Raw genomic sequence first — 18,583 nt, 5'->3', positions numbered from 1 at the left:
AATTGATGCCTTTGAGCTGTGGTGCTGGAGAAGAGTATTGAGGGTACCATGGACTGCTAGGAAAACAAACAGATTCATCCTGGAAAGGGTCAAACTGGGCTGCTCCTTGGAGGCAAGGAATCTAAAGTTCCGTCTGACATACTTTGGACATGTTGCAAGGAGGGACAGGTCCTTGGAGAGGGACATCATGCTTGGTAGGGTGCAGGGACGGCACAGAAGGGGAAGGCCCCCTATGAGGTGGATTGATTTAGTGATTGGGGTAATTGGGATGGGTGTGTCAGAGATGGTGCGATTGGCACAGGACAGAGCAGAGTTTAGTCCTGTTGTACATAGGGTCGCTATGAGTCGCAAGCGACTCGATGCCACATAACAACAACAACTCCAAAAAATGTTGCCTCATATTCATGTATAAAGGGGACATAATGGGTGCAAGGTAAAATCAAGATAGATATGGTATGGGAATTCAAAGAAAGAGCACTTTTACAAGCACACACATACAATCTTCCGTATCAGTCTAGGGAAGAAAGTTATAGCCCATATTTATGTAAAGGAGAGGATCATACCGAAAAGATCATGCAGGCAACAAACAACACGTGAGTTATATGCTAAAAAGAATCTATTTAAAAATCAGGTATTTCTAGGAGTGCTTAGAAAGGGGAATATGCCAGCTGGCGTTATTCTGTGAAAGAAATTACTTAGGAGAATCTATAGAACAAATGCACTGATTCAGGTGTTACACATCTAAATAAAGATTACTGTTTTAACAAATGTGGTTGTCTGGTTTCCCTAGCAACTATGAATGACAGGTGACTAACAAAAAGCAGTCCAAAACGAAAGACTAACCAGAGAAATATAGCAATTTGTGTCCATTAGCTATTGGGCCCAAACCATGTTGCTTAATTCAATGGTCCTTGAGGTCTGCATTGTTTTTCTGTGAACTACAATAATTAATGTACATTATAATGGGACTGAACCATGATGAAATGGTTAAATTACTATCATTCTCTAATATCTCACACATCATACAATTCTGAAAAGCTTTTTATCAAAAGTTGTTAGCATAAAATGGTTTGAGGGTTTAACATCAGTTATCTAAAGCATTTAATTTATTCAGAATGCGCTGTCTAATGGAGTTGATTCTAATCCATGATGACCCATTTGTTATGGAGTAGAACTTCTCCATAAAGTTTCCTTGGCTATCATCTTTATGGAAGGAGATCACCAATGTTTCTTCTGCACCTCTTTTGTGCGGGTTCAAAGTGACAACCATTAAGGTAGTAGTTGAGCAACAAACCATTTGTACCATTCAGAAGCCTGATGTTAAATATTGCTGTTGTTTGGTGCTATTGACTTGATGACAACTCACAGAATCCCTAAGAACAGCAGACATGAACCTTTCTCTATTGTGAGCCATCACATGATCTCCACCTTTTTCAAGCTCATTGTTTAAGTCACTGGATCAATTTACCTTGCTGAGGGTCTTCCTCTCTTCTAATGACCTTCTACTTTTCCCAGTATGATTTCTTTTTCTAAGAACTGACCAACCTGACAGCATGCCCAAATTAAGTCAGGCAGCATTTCATCATCCTTGCCTCTAAACAGTACTCTGGCTCTACTTCCTCCAAGATAGATTTATTTGTTCTTTTGGTAGTCCATGGGATAGCTAATACTTTCTGCCAACACCACAATTCAAAGGCATCAATTCTTAAATCTTCTCTATTCATTGTCCACCATTCAGAGGCATAGAAAACAATTTAAAATATTATGGCTTGGATCACGTGCACCTTAATCCTCAAATATTGATTGACTTTCTAAGAGTTCATAATCTGGCAAGGGAAGAAATTTCTGTTCTGTACATTACCCAACACATTTTTCTGGCCAGTAGAAAGTGGTGCTTGCCTAGACATTTTATTGAGGGAGATATCTGGGGATGGGCTTCCTCAAATTTCTGGTATAGAAGAAGTAATAGAAATTACTTCAGTTGTGACAGTGAAATGATCTTTGATTTCAGTAGTTAGTGAACTGGTACCATAGCTGAAACCCCAATACCATCAAGTCAATTATGACTCATGCTGACCCTCCATTAGATTTTCAAAGCTATAAATCATTACAGGAAGAGACTGCTTGTCTCTGTTCCTCTAGCAGCTGACAGATTGGAACTATTCACCTTTCAGATAGCAGTGTAGTACGTAATACAACTCAGTTATCTAAAAAAACTCATAGCTGTCAAGTTGGAACTGTTGTATAGCTCACTCCCCATTGGGTTTCTGAGACTCTGTATTGCACAGGATGGGATTGCCTCTCTTTCTCCCGCAAAGCTGTTGGTGAATTCCATAACCCAGTGAGGTGTGGCCTTTGGGTTAGCAGCACAACTCTCTGTGCACTGTGCCACCAGAGATCCCTTAACCACAGGTCCAGGAAAATAAAATTCTGTAAAATTATTATTTCTGAAAAGGGTTATAATTTATTTATCCTCAAACAGTAAAGCATTAAGTAATCTCACAACAACAATTAAATACTGCAGATTAATAATAAAGTGGTATATACCAGTAGATACATAAGTTGGGGTTGATATGGAAAATAGTATTGGACCTATAACTCTCTCAAGGGTTGGAAAGAAACTCTAAGGTGCATTTTTGCCATTTAAACATTCTACTGAATTTTCGTGTTGCTGTAAACTTGGGGTGTTTCCACATATTTGTCAATTTCCTACACATACATAAGGTCATAATAATAATATAAATATTCATAAGCACAGCAAACCCAATGGTTCTGAGTCACAATTCAAATTTTTCACCACCTACTAAAATAAACAATGCTCCTGCTTGTGACTCTCTCTATTAATGGCACCACAATTTCTCAGTTACACAGGTTTGAGATCTAGGCTCCTGCTGTGCCTCTAAGTATTAAAACCACCAATCTGGTCAATGTTGCCACTTTCTTTCTCCCATAGCCTCGAGATATTTCTATGGTTTTGCATCCTATTATTAGCCACTCCATAATCAGAATGATCTAAAACATCTACTGCCTCCCCTTTTCAAAGGCCTCTTTAGCACAGCATCCAAAGTACTCAAAGACCTGGCCTCTTCTCTATCACTATCCCCATTTCACTAGTAGTGCCTGTGATCATTATGTGCAATTCATTCAGAACCAACTCATAGCTGACCCTCGCAGTATGAAAAGACCATAAATCACATAAGAGGTTGTCCATCTTTCTCCTGTGGAGCAGCTGGTGCATTAGAATCTCTTGCTTTGGGGTTGGTAACACAGCTCATTACCACTAGGCCCCCACAACTCCCTCTTTGTGTCTGAGTAGTAGTAAATTTAAAGAAGCCCTCATGCTTCAGTGGCTAAATACTTGACTGCTGCCATCCAAGTTCAAGACTACCTGTCTCTATAGAGTAAGGTGTGGTGATACACTTCTGGGAAGATTACAGCCTCCAAAACCCTGCAGGCAGTTCTACTCTGATTTACAGGGTCACAATGAGGTGGAATCACTGGTATACAACTAGCAAATTTGCAGCTTCAGTGACAAAAATGGCCATGTGTTCAGCTACTAGCAGAAAGACTGAGAGCTCAAACCAAACTAAAGGTACCACAGAAGAAAGGGCTGGTAATCAGCTCAGTAACAGTCTTGAAAATGCTATGGAAAGAGATTCTAATTTGAGACACGTGATGTTGCCATGGGTTAGTGTTAATTTGTAGGCAACTCCCTTGGTCTTTTCTGTTGCTGTGAGCAGAAAATGACGTGTGCTTCTCAGTCTCACTTTGCTCTTTCATGTTTTCCTTCTCTCTCTTCTGGCTAAGAGATTCATCTCCACTTTCTGAACTTCACTGCCTTTTCCTTAGCCTTTGGAGATGGCTCCAGGCATCATTTCTTCGAGAACTATTTATTAAAGTAGCAATCCCCTATGTTTCCATACCTAGATGGAGTGCATGTCTCAACTTAATGCCAACTGCTTTGAATTGAAAATATGTTAAGAATGTCTTCACCACTGGACTGCAAACTGTCAAAAGATGAAGGGTGTATCTTCCATATATTTTCAATAGGCCCATGAAGAATTTTTGCAGAATCACATTAAATAAATGTCCAAGTTCTTTAATCCTATGTTTTCTACCTTTTCCCCTTTAAACTCCTTTATATTGTCAAACATTATCTTCATCCATCCTTATAAATCCTGTGCAATCTTTCCTTCTATAGATCTTTGTTCATGCCTTTGGCTTAGCTCACCCTCACTGCTCTCATTCTTTCCATGTTCATGATCAAAGTACGTACAGGGCACAACTGGGATGCATGGGTAAGAAGGTATCTTGGTCTTAAAAATGTGAACTGTGACTGGATACTTTTAAGAGCTAGCCTTCAAGGTTCTGTTTTAAATGTATTCCATTCTCTGTTAAAATTAGCTTTCTTTACTATAGACTTTAGAGAAATGCAATACTTTCAGATATATTTGAGTGCCTGCATTTAGCAATATTTATCAACTCTCTGCAAATAAAACAGTAGAACAGAATGCTTTCATATGAAAGACAGGTAGAAAGAGTACAAAGGGGAGTAAGTGAGATAATTCCTAACAGAAAGTTAAAGTGTAAACATTTTACTATGGGTTAAATCAGGAACATTACCAATAACATTAGTATTTAACTCATTAAAGAGTCTTTCATGCTTTGGGATTCCAGGTTCATAGTATTTTCTTATAGGGAATTCTTATGGCTTAGTGATAAAAAGCTGCACTGCCAACCCAGAGGCATGTGGTTCTAATCCACCAGCTATTTTGCCAAGAGAAAGATGGGCAGTTTTCTCCCATGTAATGCCTGCTTTTGAAAATGCCCTGGAGGTTGAGCTATGAATCTGTTCTGACTTTAAGTGCATACCAATGATTAACAAGTGATTCCTCAAGTTCCATTGAGTTAGGCAATAGCATAATCCTTTATGTCCTAATTCTATTCTTGAACATATTTTTACAGTATTGTCTTTTCTGCTTCCCTTCCCCCAAATAGATTTCAAATATTCAATAAAGAGTAACCAAAAGATTAAATTTTAAAAGAAATATCCTAACTGAAGTTCAGAAGATATGTGGTCTTGAAAGTTAATCCCTTGTTAGCTGCATTGTTAGGAGAAGTCTGTGATAGGCAAATTCACTCTCACGTCTATAGTGCCTCCCAAGCACAGTATAGTGCTAGTCTGTGATGTTTCAGTGATTGCTTCACATGACATATCTATTTCCTTTTGTCAAAGAAACTTCATTGCTATACTCATAGGGTCTATAGGGTCCCAACTGAATCGATATTTCTCCCAAATGACTGCTGATTTCAAGAGAACTAAGGTCTTTTCTGTTAGTGTCCATCAAGTTTTGAAGTCTCAAGAAGTCATAAAAATGGAACTTTTCAGACTGGAAATTCCTCACACAATGTTATTGTTTCAGCAGCTCAAGCAAGGACTTGTATCCTTTGTCCGCTTCTTATTTCTCTAAGAACAGAAATAGAACTGCCAAAACGCTACAAGAGAAGCTATTCTTATTGTCAGGTCAAACTGTAGTCCCATTAATAATCCTAGCGGCAGCAAAATATTATACAATTATACTGATGATTGTCCTTGATAGAATTCTACTCTCTTGATTTGAGGTAACCATTTTTCCCCTCTATTAAAAGCAACTGGTAGTTTATTATTGCTTTCACATATTATTAAGAAAACTTGAAAATGATGCACTTTTTTATATTGTCATAAAAGACTTTAGTTTAATGACACATAAACATATATTCTAACTATAAGCTATATTTTGATTAATTACCTAAGTTCACTTTCAGGTTAGTTATAGTCTCCCATTTGGTGAATACCTCCAGTTCTAACTCAAGATCTTATAATGAAAAAGAAGTATCTTTTGCCATTTAGTAAGGAGAATAAGTAATAGTAAAGCCACTTGCTTTGTCCTTTGTGTGTTCTGGAGCAAGAACTGGTGAACTTAAAAAACCCAGATAGTAAATATTTAAAATTTTGCACTCTTTGTAGTCTCTATTGCGACTCGTAAACTTTGCCATTACACTGTGAAAACAGGCCGAGACAAACAAATGAATAGATGAAGCTCTGCTCCAATAAAATTTTGTTTTTAAATGTAAGGGGGAGGTAGGACTCCTAGAGGAATAAATCTGTCAATTGTTCAGAAAGCACAGTTACCTGTGTGACTGGGGCTGGGCAGGTATAAAAGAAGCAAGAACCGCATGAGAGTGGCTAATATGACCCATACTGACTCCACAAAGGGGTAATTGTCTGTTTGAAGACTAAGGTGAGCCTGATTCAAGTCATGGTCTTTTAAATCACTTGCTATGCAGCTGAGAGCTGGACAATGAAGAAGGATGGCAAAAGAATTGATGCCTGTGCATTGTGGTGCTGTAAAGGAGTACTGAATATTTCATGGACTGTCAAAAGAATAAACAGATACGTCTTGGAAAAAGTACAGCCAGAATACTAGTTGAAGGCAAGGATGGTTAAGCTTCATCTCTCATACTTTGGACATGCTGCTAGGAGAGGCTATTGCTTGGCAAAGGATACCAAGCTTGAAAGTGTGGATGGCCAATGAAAGAGAGGAAGACCTCCCAATGAGATGAACTGACACAGTGACAAGAGCAATAGTCTGAAGTGTATCAGATATTATGAGGCTGGGACAAGGTTCAGGTCTGTTGTTCATTGAGTTTTGGCATCTAACAACTATTATTGTGTTCTGTACCAGCTGAAGAAAAGGAAGGTTAGAGGTTTTTGCAGGTAAAAGTATTTAACAAAGTTTCTCAAAATTTTCATACACCTCTTATCTTCAAACCTAGTTGAAACAAATATTGTCGTATAAGGGAGGCTAAATAAATAGACTTTAGCTGTTCCTTAAATTAAGGCATTCAACTGGTCAAGGACAGATATGAAGAATTAAAATAATGGAGTGCATTCTGAATGCTCTTCTCCAGAAACCTATTTTCTTTCTAGACAGGTTTATGCCTAAAAAACTAGGACAAAAATGTGCCAAAATCAACTTTTTCAATTTAAGATATGGGCTTAAAGAGAATTCAGAAGGAGCCAATGACACGGTCCCAGGAAAGACTTATGCTGCTTATCTTAGGTTTTGTTTTACACAAAATTGTGCCCTCAAGCAAGGAAAGAAGGTTATAGGATATAAAAAGGAATTTAACAATTGTCCTTATGTGCTTTTTATTGCAATTCCCACAAGCCTATGCACCTCTTCTCATATACTTAGTCCATGTAGTGTGGATAAAGTTAACCTCTCATGCTCAGGTTGCCAGGACAGGCCTTTAAAATTACAGCACTCTGGGTCTAGAGAGAAATTTAGCATAGGATATACAATAGAAATAACAATAATTTAGCCTTCCTCAAGATTACTCATGAAATTATGGCAAGGAAAGGTATCCAGATATAAGTAGAGATAAACAAGGCTGCAAGATGAATCCCCTTAGCACTAATATTGATCATATTAATCTGATTCCTGATGGTATCATGTGAATTTATCAGCAGAACCATTGTGTTAAACTAGACCACCTAAGTCAATTAATATCCCTTTAGGTTAAATAAATGGTGTTCTATTGGCATAGTCTTTAGACAATTTTGTTGATAACCCCATAGGATTTACTTCTCTGTTAGTTCTAATCTACCAGTCACTATGAGGGTTGAAAGACGAGCAATCTAAAAAAAAAAAAGAAAGAAAGAAAGACGAGCAATCTAATCTCATGCAATTTACAGCTTCAGAAACCTAAGGAGGTTCTGCTATGAGTCGGTTTCTACTTGATAGCAATGAGTTGAATAGAGAAAATGCCTGCATTACACATATAACCTCTGTCTGAATCACAAAGATAAGTTTAGCTGTACGTTAAAACTTTTGGACCAATGGAGATATTTGGCAACTATTTTCCACAGATATCACATGTATAACCTTCCAGCACTGATATGTTTTATTCTCAGTGCATCAGCGCGTTTCTTCACTTTTACCTGTTTTACTTGATGGGAAGCACAGTTTTCAAGGGCCTTGACTGAGACCACTCTCTACTACATTGACTATTATCACTCTAATACATTGGCTAGCATCAATACACATATTTATAAAATACCTTTCTCTAAGTTCAGCAAGAGTGTTTCTTGGAGGCAAGAATGGCAAAGATTTGCCTCACATTCCTTGGGAATGTTGCTAGAAGTTATTCCTTGGAGAGGGACATCATGCTTGGAAAGATGAAGGGTCAGTGAGTGAAAAAGAGGCTTCAACGAGGGTCAACCAGATGTATAGACACAGTGATTGCAGTAATGGCCTCAGAGCATCAAAGGAGGTAAGATGGCAAAGAATAGGACAGGGTTCAGATCTGTTGTTTATAGAATCGCTATGAGTCATACTTGGCTTGACAACAGCTAACAACAACAATAATTTGTGATTTAATAAGAAACCCTTTACCTATATTTCAGATTTAGAATTGGTAATTCTACTTCCTATAAACTATGACTGTAGACAATGTCAACTACATTAGACTATGTTTGCTCGGTATAAACAGAAGAAGCATTTTATCTTTGTTATTAATGTTTCCAAGCAACTAGTTTATTTTTAAATTATTAATAATAATTATGCAACTCATAGTTCCTCCACTTACTGGTTACTTCAAAGTTCAAAGTCAGTGTGTGACCCATCCCTATGAGCCCAGCAAATTCACCATCCTATACTTTGTGTACCAATCTCACCATAAGTTTATTTCTACCCCCCCTTATTTTCATATACTCTTTTTAAAAAGAATTAGCTCCAATTCTCTCAAGTTTAAAAGCTAGGTAGTGGTGGTATGTTGTATAGGCATTTATATATGTCTTTGATTTCTTCTTATTGAAACAAATAAGTGTTCAAATACAAATTTTCTCTTTTATTTTCCTAGTTCTTTAACAAATTATTATAGTCAATGACATGCACAGTAATATTTAAAAATATAATGGGTGTTATCCATGATCAGATAACACTTATAGAACTCATTATTATATATCTTTTCTATGTTAATTGATAACTTTGCATCTTAAGTTTACAATTTTATACAAACAGAACTCCCACAGCATAATGTGTTATGTGTTGAAATGCAAATGGAAGTGTCAGCAATTCAAATTCCTGAGCTGCTCTGTGGGAGACGGATAAAGCAGTCTGTTCCCACTGAAGTTTATAGCTGCGTAAGGTGAGAGAGGTTTATCAGGGCTTAGAATTTGTCCACACAAAGGGAGTCCTTGGCTGGAGTAAACAGTTAAGCTCCCAATAAAGCAGTAGGTAAGAGGTTAGAACACAACCACAGGCTATGTTCCCAAAGGTCAAGGCATGCAAATTCTGTGGAGCACAGTTCTACTTTGTATATACGAAGTCCTCATGATTTGGAACCAACTCTATGGCCATTGGCTTGGTTTTGGTTTCTTGTAGACAAACTTTATGTCTCTATTTTATCATAGCAACATTGAGGCAGGCAAAAGAATTCTGAATATTAAGTTTGTTTTTTATTTCTTTTAATATTACGTTTTTTATCAGGGTTTCAATACAGGCTTGATGGCTTGGTTATAAAAGAACAAAACGCTTAGTGCAATTCAATACTTTAATAAACAGAGGATAACAGGATTGAAAACAAGGGTATTAGACATGAACATTGTTTTTAATGGGAAAAGGAAGGCCACTGTCAAAAAGCAGAATGGTGTGGAATATTGTAGTAATTTTTTTCTAGAATGAACATCTAAATTATTAAATGCACAAATGTTTCCCTGATTTTTTATATGTGCTGTGGTTGATGTCAAGTCCAGCATGACTCATAGCAACCCTATGAATGAAAGGCCTGAAACCTTTCTATAACTATCATAAGTTCATAGAGTTTCCAGAGAGGCATGTTGTTTAGGAAGTGGATGCCATTCCAAAATTTAGTTTTGCTTATTCTTTAAGCAAGGTATATTTGGTACTATTGGAAAATAAATGACATTATTTTCTGTTGAACAATTACCTTTTCCTTTTTATACATTAAATGATATTTCACTTGCCTTGCAATTTTCTTTATTCCATCTACATTGATAGATATACTGAGATTAGCATCACATTTAGCAGACACAAACAAGAATAGCAGCTCATTTCCTAACCAGACTTAAATGAATCAGTATCTATTTTTGACCACATCATCATCAGTTTAATTATATAATAGCCAAACCAACTCTGGTCCAAAACAAGTTAAAATATAATAGATATAGATATACAGATTAGAAATTAAAATAATTGACTGAATTTTTTGGGGGGGATGAAAATCTAATTGCCTTTCTTGTTTGGCACAAAAGAAATTCAACTTAGGGAAACCAAATTTATGGCAAACTTACATAGCAGAGTGAAACTATGCCCTAGACAGATTTCAGTGGCAGGGTCATCAAAATTAGTTCACCAGTGCCTTCTTCTGAGGATCCTCCAGATAGCCTCAAACCTCTAAACATCTGGTTACCAGTCAAGCTCAACAATCATTTGAAAATGTTGTTGTTGATCTGTTAAGTGCCGTAGAGTCTTAGACAACCCGTAACGACCCTATGAACAAAAGTCTTAAACACAAAACTTTCTTCTTTTCTTCGAGTTCATAGAGTATCCAAAGGCAAGCAATTTTTTTGGAAGTGGATGCGACTCCTGACTTTCAAGGTTATTTTATTTGGGAGATCCACAAAAAGTAGGTCCCATGACCTGCTGCCGGAAGGCCCAAAAGCCTTTCTAAATACAAGGCCAAATTCAATCCGCTCACACCCTATTGTGAACAACAGACAGCTTTAATAAAAAATGGGCCAAAAAGGTTAACTCATCTTAAGGAAGTAATATTTACATAAGAAGTTCTGATGGCATAATGGTGAGAAGAAGCTGCATTCCATCCCAAAGGCATGTGGTTTGAACCCACCAGGTGAGTCACAGAAAAAGGATGGGCGATTTCCTCCTGTATGATTTATTACCACTGAAAACCCCCAGGAGGGTCAGCTATGAGTCAGTTCTAAATTAATTTGACTAAAATTTGTATTGTCATCTCATTGCTTTTATTCCACTGGCATCTTTAATCAATCATCTCATTGGAAATACAACCAAATATTTCTTTCATTGAAGTGATTTTCCTTAAGTAAAAAAATAGGTTTATTAAAGAAACAAAGGTGGCAGAGACAAGAAAATCCTTATAATAAAATGGTCCTTCACTCCAATTCACAGTTCTTAAGTAACATGAAACACTATTTTTAATAAAGTCCTTAAAGTCAGGAATACTGTATCATGGATTTTTTGCATGGCCTAGATAGTGCATACATACCACAGTAGTTTGCACATAGTAGATATTAAAAGATATAAGAAAGTTGAGCCTACTGACATATAAGCATCCTTCAGAATTGCCATCTTCTATTAATTCAGTAGCTGTTAAGTAAGTATTCTTTATGTGCCATGCATAAACAATACACTTATGCCTGGGCCCATAAGGAAGTGCCATGGTGGAATTTAGAGTCTTCATGCCACAGTAGGACCAAAAGTAAATTTTAAGGTTTAGGTTATAAGAAAGGAGGTTTCTCAGGAACTCTCAGATATATGAACCATATGTTGTTGTTGTATCCCCCATAACTGACTCTCCAGCAAGTTTTTAGAGGCAGTAAATTGCACAAGAGTTCTTTGCTCATCTTTCTCCTGAAAATCAGCTGGTGGATTTGAACTGTATACTTTCAGGTTGGCAGCACTGCTCCTTACAACTAAGTTACCACACTTCTAGGAACCATTAGACAATATATAAGTAAATAAAATAAATATTAAACTCAGCATCCAAAGAACAATTTTTACTGAGAAAAAGAAGCAATATTGAAAATAGATAGCTTGAAAAGATCAAAAGCATAGGTATATTCTGTCCAATTAGATTCAGGTTCCTCAGTTAATCTTGGATCTTTTAAATTATCAAATTCCTGCATAATTATATAATGGCCAATAAAAGATGATATACCAAATGAAAAAGTAATCAATAGTAATTATGAAAATGTTATGAATAATTGATCAATCCTTATGGTGAGAAGAATTGAAGTCATAAACTAAAGAATTCTTATGACTTTAATTAAAACCCAGACATTTATGAAAACATAATTTTTTGCCCTTTCTAATAGTTGTTGTTCTTATGTGCTATTGAGTCAACAACTCATAGCGACCTTACACACAACAGCTCTGAATGCTCCTCTATCTGGACCCAATCTCACTGTCTCTGACACACTAACCATCATTATACTAGTTATTGTGTCAATCCGTCTCTAGGTTTTCCTATCCTGGGCTATCCCTCCCATCGCTTGCCCCTTCTAAGCATAATATCCTTCTCCAAAAACTGGTTCCTTTTGTATGCATGCCCAAAGTATGTGAGATGGAGTCTCAGATCCTTGCCTCCAAGGAACAGCTTGGTTTTACCCTCTTCAGGATAGTCATGTTAGTTCTCTTGGCAATCCATGGTATGTTCAATAGTCCTCTCCAGCACCACAACTCAAAGGCATCAATTGTTCTGTCTTCCTTGGTCATTGTCCAGTTCTCCGATGCATAGCAAGAAACTGCAAAGACCTTGGCCTGGATAAGGTGCACTTTACTCTCTAGACTGACGTTCTTGCTCTTTGGCACTCAGGAGAGGTCCCTAACAGCAGATTTTCCTAATGCAATTTGACTTTTTATTTCCTCACTGCTGGTGCCAAGAGTGTGGAACCTAGCAAGCTAAAATTGTTAACAATCTCAATCTCTTCTCTGTCTATCATGATGCTGTTAATTGGCCCAGTGGTGAGAATGTTTGTTTCTTTGATGTTGAGTTTCAATCCATATTGCAGACCACAATTCTTGATCTTCTGAACTAAATATTTTAAGATCTCCTCTGTTTCAGTAAATAAGGTTGTGACATCTGCGTAACACAGGTTGTTGATAAGTTTTCTCCAATCCTGATGTCACATTCCTCCTCATAAATTCCAGCCTTTCAATTCATCTATTCTGCATACTGATTGAAAAAGTATGGACACAGGACATATCCCTACACACACCTTTTCTGTTTTAGAACCATGTAGTATTTCCTTGCTGTTCTGACAACTGCCTTCGGGTCCAAGTATAGGTTTTGTCTGAGTACAAAATATCTAATAGTATTGTTACTTTTCCCAAATCCATACAAAGCCCCTATAAAAGGTTAATTACTCTCACAATACAAAATACAAAATTGGCACTCCCAAATGTCCACTGACAATCACAAATAAACCAGGTAACAACATGGAGGAAAAGCCAAACTTGTTTCCATCAAGCTATACTTAGAGTTTTATAAAGCAAAGAAAATTTAATCTTTGAGCTACTTCAGTAATACTGCAAAGCAGTCATAAAATCATTCTACTTTGTAATTCAATAATATAATGCATACACGACTAATTTAAAGTAGATTTCACACATTTAAAGATACATTTTTATTTTTATTGAGTGTATTTTATCTATCACCAGAGGGAGAAGCTAAACAACTCTGTTAGTATTATAACCGACTGAAAGTCTGAACTCAAGTGAAAAAGGAAAGGGGAGGAAAACAAATTTCAAATTCTATTTTATATTTTAATATGATCAGTTAGCAGGTTTAAATTCCCTCTGCTCATTGTGCTTTCAAGTGATGAGTGATATCCAGCACTATAAAGTGAAAAAGGAATAAAATTATTTTAGGATTTCTCTGATGCTCGGGGAAAAAAAAATACGATGGATCGTATGAAGAATTGACCTTTACCTACTGAAATGATCTGAATATATTTGTCACACATTTTTTAATCATCTACAAGAAAGTAAATTACGTGATAAAAAATTGCTCAAATAAAAGTTAAAAAAGACAGAATGACACTTGATTTAAAATGTAATGTTATACAAATAATGTAATACAAGGTAACAGATATTTTTAAAACCATCTGCAGGAGTGGTGCTTGTTTATAATTTCCTATTCCTTTGACTATTATTAAGAATTATATACTTGCTGTACTATAAGATATCACAGTACCACTGAATATAAGACATTCAGGCTTAACCCAACCTCCTTAGAATGGACAGCCACACTACAGTATGTGAGGAGACCTTTTTGATACCACTTTGATAATTCTTTGCAAACCTCCATTAGAAACAGAGAAAAGCCACTTCAAGAGTGTGCACTTACAGCTTACTGTTTACCTATACACTCATAAGATCAAAACCCCTGGTCTTACTGTTTTTGTTAACAAGGAGCAGTAAAAGTCTTCCCACATACTGAGTTTTGGTTTCCATTTTACAATCTGAGATGACAGACGGCACAAAAATGATGAGAAAACTGTGGGGAGGCTTCCAGAAGATTGATTCTCTCATCAGCTGATTCTTTTCTAGTTAGTCTTTTATTGACTACAAAGGTATAGCCAATGCAGAAAAGGAAACCCAGACTGCCCTGTTTAATCCTGAGGGCATTGGCAAAAGGTGATCACTTTTTGAGAAAACAGAGGCCTACAAGGAAATCAGCACACTGTATGAGCCGTTAAGCTGATTTAAACACACAAGGGATGCCTGGGGTTGAGCGCAAGATCTCTGAGGTGTGAGATGAGAATGAAACCATTGCACAGACTAATATTACTGAGCTTTAGTAGCAGGTGGTACAGTTGATCAGTCAGGAACCTGTCATTTGGAGAATAGGCCAATATATCTGAGAGACATGAAAAATCTTTCCTTTTCTCCCTCCCTCCTTCACACCAAGAGTAAAAATATTGAAATTTCAAACACTTGACAATTATCAACTACAAGTATTCACAATTTAGGTACCTGCAGTTAAGTGTCAAACCAAATGCAGCTGAATTTTCTGATATTTCACTAAGGCTGAAACCTGTAACTCATAATGGCTGAAGCAAGATGTTTCACTTAAATTGAAGTCCACATGAAATGAGAGTTTATGTACTGTCAACATCACCTGCAAACCAGATATACAAGAAAAACTCAGGTAGAATTTGTCATAGCTAAGGACAGAAGTGAAGATTCACACTTCCTATATAGCAGGAGACCTCCTGATGTCACTTTAGTAATTCTTTGCAAATCTCCATTAGAAACAGAGAAAAGCCCTTTCAAGGTGATTTTGATTGTTTTCTGTTATCACAGGCAATTCCAGAGGAAAATACACATTTTGGTAACATCTCCTGGCTGTTTGACATCTAGAATAAGTAGACAAATCTAAAACTTATTAACTTATATTTACAATAATTCTATCATTCCTCCTTTGCTGATGCCTAAAGGCAATTCAGTATTCACCTAAGATTGAGATTAAAAAGGAAATAAAACATAGATACACTAAATATTTAAAGTGATAGCATCATAAAGTGATAACTCAATGGAGCTTTGATGGCCTAGCGGCAAGAAGCTGTGCTGCAATCCAGAAGGCATGCAGTTCGAGGCCACAAGCTGCTCAACAAGAGAAGGATGGACAATCTCCTTCCATGCTATTGGATGCCCCTGAAAACCCACCAGAGGGTCAGCTATGGGTTGGTTCTGACTCTCTGGTACACAAGAATGACAATGTCATAAAGTGTATTTTTACTATAACCACTTCTGTTTCATTATAACTTAGAATGAAAATATAAATTAAAAAAGATGCCTAGTGAATATTTTATCCAAAGTAAGATACTATCAATTAATTTCAAGTTATATTTCATTTCAATGACTAAGTATGATAGAAGGAGAATTGATGCCTTTGCATTGTGGTGCTGGAGAAAAGTACATGGACTAGGAGAACAATCAGCTTCATCCTGGAGAGAGTGAAACCAGGCTGCTTTTTGAAGGCAAGGGTTCTGAAGCTCCTTCTGACATATTTTGGACATGTTGCAAGGAGGGACCAGTCCTTAGAGAGGGACATCATGCTAGGGAGGGTAGAGGTACGGTGCTAGAGAGGAAGACCCTGGATAAGATGGATTAACTTGGTGACTGGGGTTTTGGGGGTGGGTGTGTCAGAGAAGATGAGATTGGCTCAAGATAGAGCAAAGTTCAGAGCTATTGTAGTTCAACAGAACTTAACAACCATAACAAAAGCATTTCATTTCAAAGATCTGATGCTTTGTGATGAAGATTAGAATATTTTATTTTATTTTATTTTCATTTACAAGTAATATCTCTAGACATGACAGTCTTCTTTCAAACTATTGAAAGTATTTTGAACTTCAACAATTGTTTTTTACTGAGCCTTTAAGATAGAGAATACCATTCATAATTATGCTAGCAATTCATTTTCTTAGGTTGTTTTTTTTTTCCTTTTGTGGTACATCAATGGATATACTTGCATAATGACAAACTTCATGTAATAAAGTTGGAAATTTATGTACCTTGTCTCACTCAAATATATTACCAAAGTAGAAGACAATCAAAATGGAACTTAAAAACTTACATTATTTTCTACTAGTGGCACGTTTACATTGATCCTCTTATCTATAGCACCTTTGGTCGATTCTGCTGAATATCACTTTTTCTAAATATAAAATAAGTAATTTAAACTAAATGATTGATATGAAGTGTTTTGTTATTGTGTGTCACATAGACTGTATTTATTATCAATACTTGGAGACTATGTGGAATATTAACTATTGTTGTTTGAAGAGCAAGTTGACTTGTCACTCAACAATCAATCATTAAAAAGTTGATAAATTGTGTATACTGCACTTAAACAGATGAGGGACTGAATAATTTAAAAGTGATGTATGATAGGGTATTATGATTATCACAAGAGTCCACAATTAAGGTTGCATAATGGAATGTACTTGGGGTGGTGGGAGGGGTGCGGGGGGGATTGTGTACCAGGGAGGGAGTCTTTCTTTTACTTTTCAAAGAGAGGAGCGAACTGGGGGGTGAGGGAGAGAGGGCTGGGAGGGGAGAGATGTGCAGCAATGAATGAATGGAAATCCAAATTCTCTGTAAATATTCATTAAAATTATTAAAAAAAATAAAAAAGTTGAAGGAAATGTTCTTAGTCAACTAATTTCTTTTCTTCTCACTAAGCTCTTTTCAAAATCTAAATCTACTACCTTTGAGCCAATTTCGACTGATTGCAATTCTTTATGACAGAGAAGAACTACCTCTTAAAGTTTTTCAGGCTGTAAATCTTACCAAAGCCGACAGCTTCCTCTTTTTTTTCCATGGAGAAGCTGGGGAATTCAATTACTTACCTGTTTTGGTTAGTACCTGAAATCCTTAACCACAGCACAACCAAGCCACTTTCCTTTCAATAATATGGTCCTGAAGCATTATACTGGAAATACATAGGAGGAGATATACACCAGATAGATTTGTTGTTGTTAGGTGCCATTGAGTGGAACTCATTGTGACCCTATGAACAACAGACCCGAATCGTGTTCTATCTTGTGCCATCCTCAGAGTTTCTGATACATTTGAACCCATTTCTGCAGTTGCCATGTCAATTTACCTCATTCAGAGTCTTCCTCTCTTTGTCAATCCTCCACATCTCAGAGCATGGTATCTTTTCCAAGTAATGACCTCTCCTAGAAACATGCCCCAGATACATGAGCTGAAGCCTTACCATCCTTCACTCTAAGAAGTACTCTGCTGCACCTTTTCCAAGATATATCTGTTCGGGTTTTGGCAATCCATGAGATACCCAATGCTTTTCTCCAACATCAAAATTCAAAGACATTGATTCGTCTGTCATCCTCATTCATTGTCCAGCTCTCAGATGCATAGCAAGTGATTGAAAGACCATGTCCTGAATCAATCACTCCTTTAGTCTTCAAACTGACATTACTTATAAGTATTTTGGAGAGGTCCCTGACAGAGGGCTTGATCAAAGTGATGTGTCTCCTGATCCCCTGACTGTTGGTACCTGGGGTGTTGAATGTGGATCCAAGTTTAGATTAAATCAGTTTCAATCCTTTCTCCAACTATCATAATGTTGCCTATTGACAAGCCAAGGTAAGGATCTTTGTTTTCCTAATGTTGAAATGTAATCCATATTGAAGGTTGTAGTCTATGATCTTCTGCAACAAGCATCTAAAGTCCTCCTCACTTTCAGCATGCAAAGTTGTGTCATCTGCATAACACAGGTTCTTAATAAGCTCTTATGATCTCTGATCATTATCTCAAATTCTTCTTCATAGACTATATCTTCAAAAATCATTTTCTTAGATTACAGATTGAATAGGTATGGAAAAAGAATACAACTCTGATGCATATCCTTTCTAATTTTAAACCAGATACATTAATAGAAGACAAATTCTTCTTAGAGTTTTAAAATATATTAAATTTTACAAGTTATTATAAACAAATAAGCAATAAACTACCATCTCTTTACTTTTTCCAGCTCTTCAATTTAAACCTTTACACATTGTACTAATGTTGCATGCATAAGCTCATGTCATAAAATTATCTGCTTTGACAACAGTTTCTTTTGTTTATACCTCTCCAATTTCATCACAACTACAGATTTTACATTATTCTCTGTCCACTGATAGCTTCCTCTTGTAAAAACTCCCTCTGTTCCTATTTATATGCTTATCTATAGTTGTAACTGCTGGTATTTAGGTGTTGTCTAGTAGAGTACAACCCATAGCGAC

Source organism: Elephantulus edwardii, unplaced genomic scaffold (assembly GCF_000299155.1).
Source record: "Elephantulus edwardii isolate Elephantulus edwardi_28Jun2011 unplaced genomic scaffold, EleEdw1.0 scaffold00003, whole genome shotgun sequence".
Taxonomy (NCBI): Eukaryota; Metazoa; Chordata; class Mammalia; order Macroscelidea; family Macroscelididae; genus Elephantulus; species Elephantulus edwardii.
This window is presented reverse-complemented; position numbering follows the sequence as displayed.